The following is a 6058-nucleotide window of genomic DNA, read 5'->3' as shown; positions in this document are numbered from 1 at the left end:
ATTGAAAGTGAAGTGATGGAAAAAACATCCAGTGCAAATAAAGCAAGAGAGGTTAATGTATACCAAACAAACAAACAAAAAGACATCAAATCAAAACTGTTGCAAGAGATAAGGCTATTATATAGTTACAAAAAGGTTAATTCAATAGGAACATAATAACACTTACAAGTTTATAGGCATCCAACATAGGAGTATTGAAACTTATAAACAACAGAACTGAAGGAAGAAATAGAGAATATAATAACTTTTGGAGACTTTACTATCTCACCTTCAATAATAAATAGATCATCCAGACAGAAAATGAATAAAGAACATCAGACTTGAACAGTATACACCAAGTAAGCCTAACATCCATGTACAGAACATTTTACCCAACAACAGCACAATACACAACTTCTTAAGTGCACACAGGACATTCCCTACAATATATCACTTGGCAAGTGTGATAAATCACAAAACAAGTCTTAAGAAACAAACATTTTAAGAAAACTGAAATCATTCCAGTTATCTTTTTCTGACTCTTTATATTCCAGTATTCTGTTACAATTTTATATTCCAATTTTCTGGAACAAAACTAGAAATCAATAACAAAAGGAAAAAGGAAGTCACAAATACATAAAAATTATATAATACGCTGTCAAAAAGGAATCAAAGGGTGATTGTAAAATGTCTTGAGACAAATCAAAATGAATCACAGCATACCAAAACTTATAGGGTACAGCTAAATCAACACCAAGAGGAAGTGTATAGTGATAAATGTTTATGTTAAAAAAGAGGAGACTAAACAAAATAACTTTATATCTCCAAGAACTTGAAAAAGAAAAACTAAGCCCAAAGTCTGCAGAAGGAAGTAAATGATAAATATTAGCACAAAAGTATAATTCAATAGTTAATAGAAAAACAATAGGAAAAAATCAATGACACTAAGAGTCGGTTTTCTTTAAAACATAAACAAAGTTAACAACCTACCAACACTGAATCAAGAATATAGCCTGAACAGGCCAACACAGAGGGAAATTGAATTTGTCATGAAAACCTCCCCATAAAGAAAAGTCCAGGGCCAGATCTTTTCACATGTGAATACTAGCAATTAATCCTTTTAAAATTCTTCCATAAAATAGGAGAGTGAACACTTCCAAACTTATAAGGCCAACACCATACTGATACCAAGGTCAAAAACACACAAAACAGTCAATATTCCTGATGAACTTATATGTAAAATCCTCAAGAAAATATTAACTAACTGAATTCGGTAACATTGAAAAGATCAGACATAACCTCCTTGGATTTATCCCACATACATAAGGATGATTCAACACATGCACATTGTCAGTGTAACAGAGCACATGAACAAAATGAAGGATAACAATCAAGGATCATCTCAATAGATGCAGAAAAAGTATTTGGCAAAATTCAACACCCTTTTATGATAAAACCTCTGAACATATTAATTATAAAAAGAACTAAGCTCAATCTAATGAAAACAATATATGAAAAATCCACAGCTCAAATCATATTTTTGTGTATATTTTATTTTAAAATATTTTTGATTGATATATAATTGACCTATAGCATTATATAATTTCAGGCATACAATTCCATATGTGTATATATTGCAAAATGTTAATACCATATTAAGTGGTGAAAAACTGAAAACTGTTCCTTAACACGGCAGGAATGCCCATTCTTGCCATTTCTATTGAACATAGTACTGGAAGTTTTAGTTAGAGTAATAAACTACACGAGAAATACAATATCAAGCATGAAAAAAAAAACAGGCATACAAATTAGAAAAGAAGTAAAATTATCTCTGCAGATGACATGATCTCATATATAGAAAACCCTCAAATGTCCATAAAAATCTGTTAGAACATATTTAGTAAATTTTCATAATGCAAAGTCAAAATACAAAAATCAGCTGCATTTTCATACACCAAAAACAAACTGTTTAGAAAGGAAATTAAGAAAAGTATCCCACTTACAATAGTATGAAAAAGAAAAATATTTTGGGATAGATTTAATCAAAGAAGTTAAGGACTTATACAATGGAAAGTATAAAACACTGATGAAAGAAAATCAAGCAGACACTAATCAATGGAAAGACATTTCATGTTCATGCGTTGGAAGAATAATTAATGTTGTTAATATGTCAGGTGCCCAAAGAGCTGTTCAAATCCCTGTCAAAATCCTAAAGGTGTTTTTCATAAAAATTAGAAAAAATATCTATCCTAAAATTCATATCACAAAATATCTTGATAGCCAGGCAATTTGGACATAAAGAACAAAGTCACAGGCATCGTACATTTTTTATTTCAAATTATATTCCATCACTACCATAATCAAAATAGTATGGTACTAGAATAAAAACAGACATATAGGCCAATGGCACAACATTAAAAGAACAAAAGCTTACTCAAATGTGGTATCAACAAAGGTGCTGGGAATACATGATGGGAAAGGACAGTCTCTTTGTGTGTGTGTGTGTGTGTGTGTGTTTCTTTGCTGTTTCTTTTTTTTTAATTATTACAAAAGTTTATTTTTACATCATTTTGCACATTTTTTTTTTCATCTCGATTGTAATCCCCGCGGGTTTCCCATCACCAAATCACCCCTGTGCCACCACCATAGTCCCATGCATTTCCCTCCCTTCCCCCCGACCCCCGTTTTTGATCCCATTCCCCACTCCACCCCCACAACATGTCTCTGGTATATGGTTGTTCATTATTTTTGTTATTTTCTCGCCTGGGGGAAAGGACAGTCTCTTTAACTAATGTTATTGAATGTCCACATACAAAGGAAAAAATCAGACCCTACACCGTACCCAACATTTAACTCAAAAAGAATTAAATACTAACACATAAGACATGAAACTCCTAAAATAAAACACATGAGAAAAGTTTATTGACATCAATTTTGGCAAGGATTTCTTGACTATGATATCAAAAATACAGTTTAAAAAGAAATCAACCATTAGGATGATATCAAACCAAAGAGTTTCTGCATAGCAAGGAAACAATCAACGAAATTTACAAGACAACCACCAGAATGGAAGCAAATATTTATAAAACATATACCCTGATAAAGAAGTCATATCCAATATATGTCAGTTAACTCTTGGAACTCAATAGCAAAAGGAAAAAAAAAAAACCCAACTACAAAGTGGGCAAAGGAACTAAATAGGTGTTCTCAAAAGAAGAGAATATAATTGTGCAAAAGTCACATGAAATGGCAAAACATCATTAGTCATTTGGGAAATACAAATTGAAAACACAATGAGATCTACCCTAACACCTGTTAGCATGAAATATAACTGGCCAGAAACCAGGAAAAAAAGAAACTCTTGACTATTGTTGGTGGGAATGTAAACTGATGCAACTACTTTGGGAGAGAATATGGTGGTCCTAAAAAATTTCAAAATAGACCTACTATAAGATCCAACATTCCCACTTTTGTGTGTGTCAAAATTTATTGAAATCAGGATCTGAAAGAAATGTCTTCATTTCCAAATTCATTGCAATATTATTCACAATATTCAACTTGTGGAAGCAACCTAAATATCCACCAGTAGATGAATGTATGAAAAATGTAGCAGAGGCATAGAGTGGGGTATTATTCAACCCTTAAAATGGAATTTTTGGCATCTGTGCCAATATGGGTCAATCTGAAGGATATCAAGTAAAAATATGTGAATTATGCTAAAGTGAAATAAGTCATACATGGAAGGACAAATGCTACATGATACCATTTATATGCAAAATCTAAATTAGTCACATTCATAGAGCAAAGTGAGATCGTAATTGCTGAGGCTGATTGAGAACTGGGAGAAGAGCAGGGAGGTATTAGTTTGCTCTAGCTTCAGTTTGCACAACGTGTGATGATACTTTCACAGGTACATATAGATATCTCCAAACTCAACAATTTGTTATACATTAAATAAGCACAACTTTTTGTATGTCAACGATAAATAATCCCAATAAAATGCTGTTCAAGGCCCTCCCTGGTGGCGCAGCGGGTTAAAGCACTGCACTGAGAAGCTAAAGCCACTTCCGCATGAGTTCGATTCCCGCCTGCCCCGGAGGAGACCACATGGCGTGGCAGACCTCTCCTGACCCGCCCACTGCTCCCCTCAGCAGTGTACTTCGTTTATCTGCCTGTTCTGCTCCCCACTCTGTCTCTGGTGAAGCCTCTCACTGCCCCGAGCCTCTGGCCTGTACCCCAGTTCTGTATGTACAAATAAATAAATCTTTAAAAAAAAAAATGCTGTTCAAAAAATAATTCTCAAAATGTGATAGTGGGAAAAACAGTCTAAAAAGTGGGCAAAAGATGTGAACAAATGTTTCAGAAAGGGTATACAAGGATGCCAAATCAGCATATAAAAGATATTTGATTTCTGTAGCCACTGAATAGGAAATGCAAATTAAAATCACAATGAGATATTGTTCCACCCATCAAAAATCAATAAAATGAAAAAATAGCAATAGCACCAAATGCTGTGCAGGATGAGGAGAAACTGGATATTCACACATTGCTGGTGGGAATGTAAAATGGTACAGGAGATCTGGGAAATGTGTTGCAATTTCTCAGAAGACTATACATGTACTTGTCATATGACCCAGGAATTGCCCTCTTGAGCATTTTTGCCAGAACAATGAAAACTCAAGTTGACATGAAAGCCTCTACCCTAACTCTCACAGTTGCTTTATTTTCAATAGCCCAAATCTGGAAATCACCCAGATGACTCTCAACAGTGCATCGAGAAACAAACTGTTTACCTTTGTGATACTTCAACTACTGACACATAGTAATTTGGATAAATTTCAAGATTATGCTGCATGAATTAAGTCAGCCCCCGCCCCCCCATCACATCCCTGTATAATTTCATTTATAGAACCTTCTTGGAATGCAAAGTCATACAGAAACAGATTAGGTAAGTGCAGCTCCAAAGGACAACAGAGGGATCTTCTCGAGATGTACCGCTTTGTGTGTTGACGGATATGAGCACATGATGAGTACTGGGGGGAGCAGAGGTTGCAAATAAGACTGGTGGAGGGTTAGGTCAGTGCCAAAACCTTGGCTGTGAAAGTGTGCTGTCGTTTGGGGAGTTGCTACCACTGTGGAAAATTGAGTAGAGGATGCTGCAAAATCTCTCCGTATTATAAATAACTGCAGGTGAATCTATGATTACCTCAAAGTAGTTTAATATTTTTTAAATGTGTGAAGACCCCTGGGCTGTTTATTTTTCCAAACAACATGTTTAAAAAAAAAAGAAGAAAGAAAGAAAAGAAAAATAGCCAGGAGAGAAGACAATTTTGTAAATGTGAAGAAACCACCTAACTCATAAATGCCACTCCCTCAACCTTGCTGTCAGGAATATGATGTAGGCTGCATGGTGTTGGAATTAAGGTTGGCCATGACCATGGCCTCGGTGTTCAGGGGTGTGTGTGTGTGTGTGTGTACTAGTGTGGCAGTGAGAAAGAAGAATCAGAGGGAGCAAGACTATGCCTCCCCTACAGTCAGGAAAGCTGATGAAGGTGCTGTGCTGAACGCGTGAGAAAGGTTTAAGGAGGGTGTTGGCACCCGGGAACGCCCTCCTGCTGCACCCTATGGAGGCTGCGGGTCTCGCCTGAACAGCGCGGGTGCAGCGACTGAACCCTAGTGTCCACAAGAAAAAGGTGAGTGCAGACAGGGGCGGGAGGTGCAGCTTGGGGCAGCACCAGTCAGCACTGCAGAGGCCCTGCCTGGTCCTCGGTGCGGCAGCAGAGACGCCAAGAGGACACTCATGCAGGGAGCGCAGCTAGAGTGGCCGATAGGGTGGGGTCGCCCGGAAACCCGTTGGCACTAGTCTGGTACCAGCTACAGGCTGGGGTGGGGGGCCGTGGCGGCGGGGGGAGGGGCGCACACGAAGGGCACGTGGGTGTGGAGGAACTCTCGCTGGCAGTCTCCTTCCCGCAGCGCCGCGGCGGCGAGGTATCGGTGCTGAAAGAACAGCCGATGGGGTGCTGGCCCCAGCAGGAGACACCCGTAGCCCCACCTCGGCACCCAGGGGGCACACCGTGGC

The sequence above is a fragment of the Condylura cristata genome, unplaced genomic scaffold, assembly GCF_000260355.1.
Source record: "Condylura cristata isolate star-nosed mole 26May11 unplaced genomic scaffold, ConCri1.0 scaffold00004, whole genome shotgun sequence".
NCBI classification, from domain to species: Eukaryota; Metazoa; Chordata; class Mammalia; order Eulipotyphla; family Talpidae; genus Condylura; species Condylura cristata.
Note: the sequence above shows the minus strand (reverse complement) of the source record.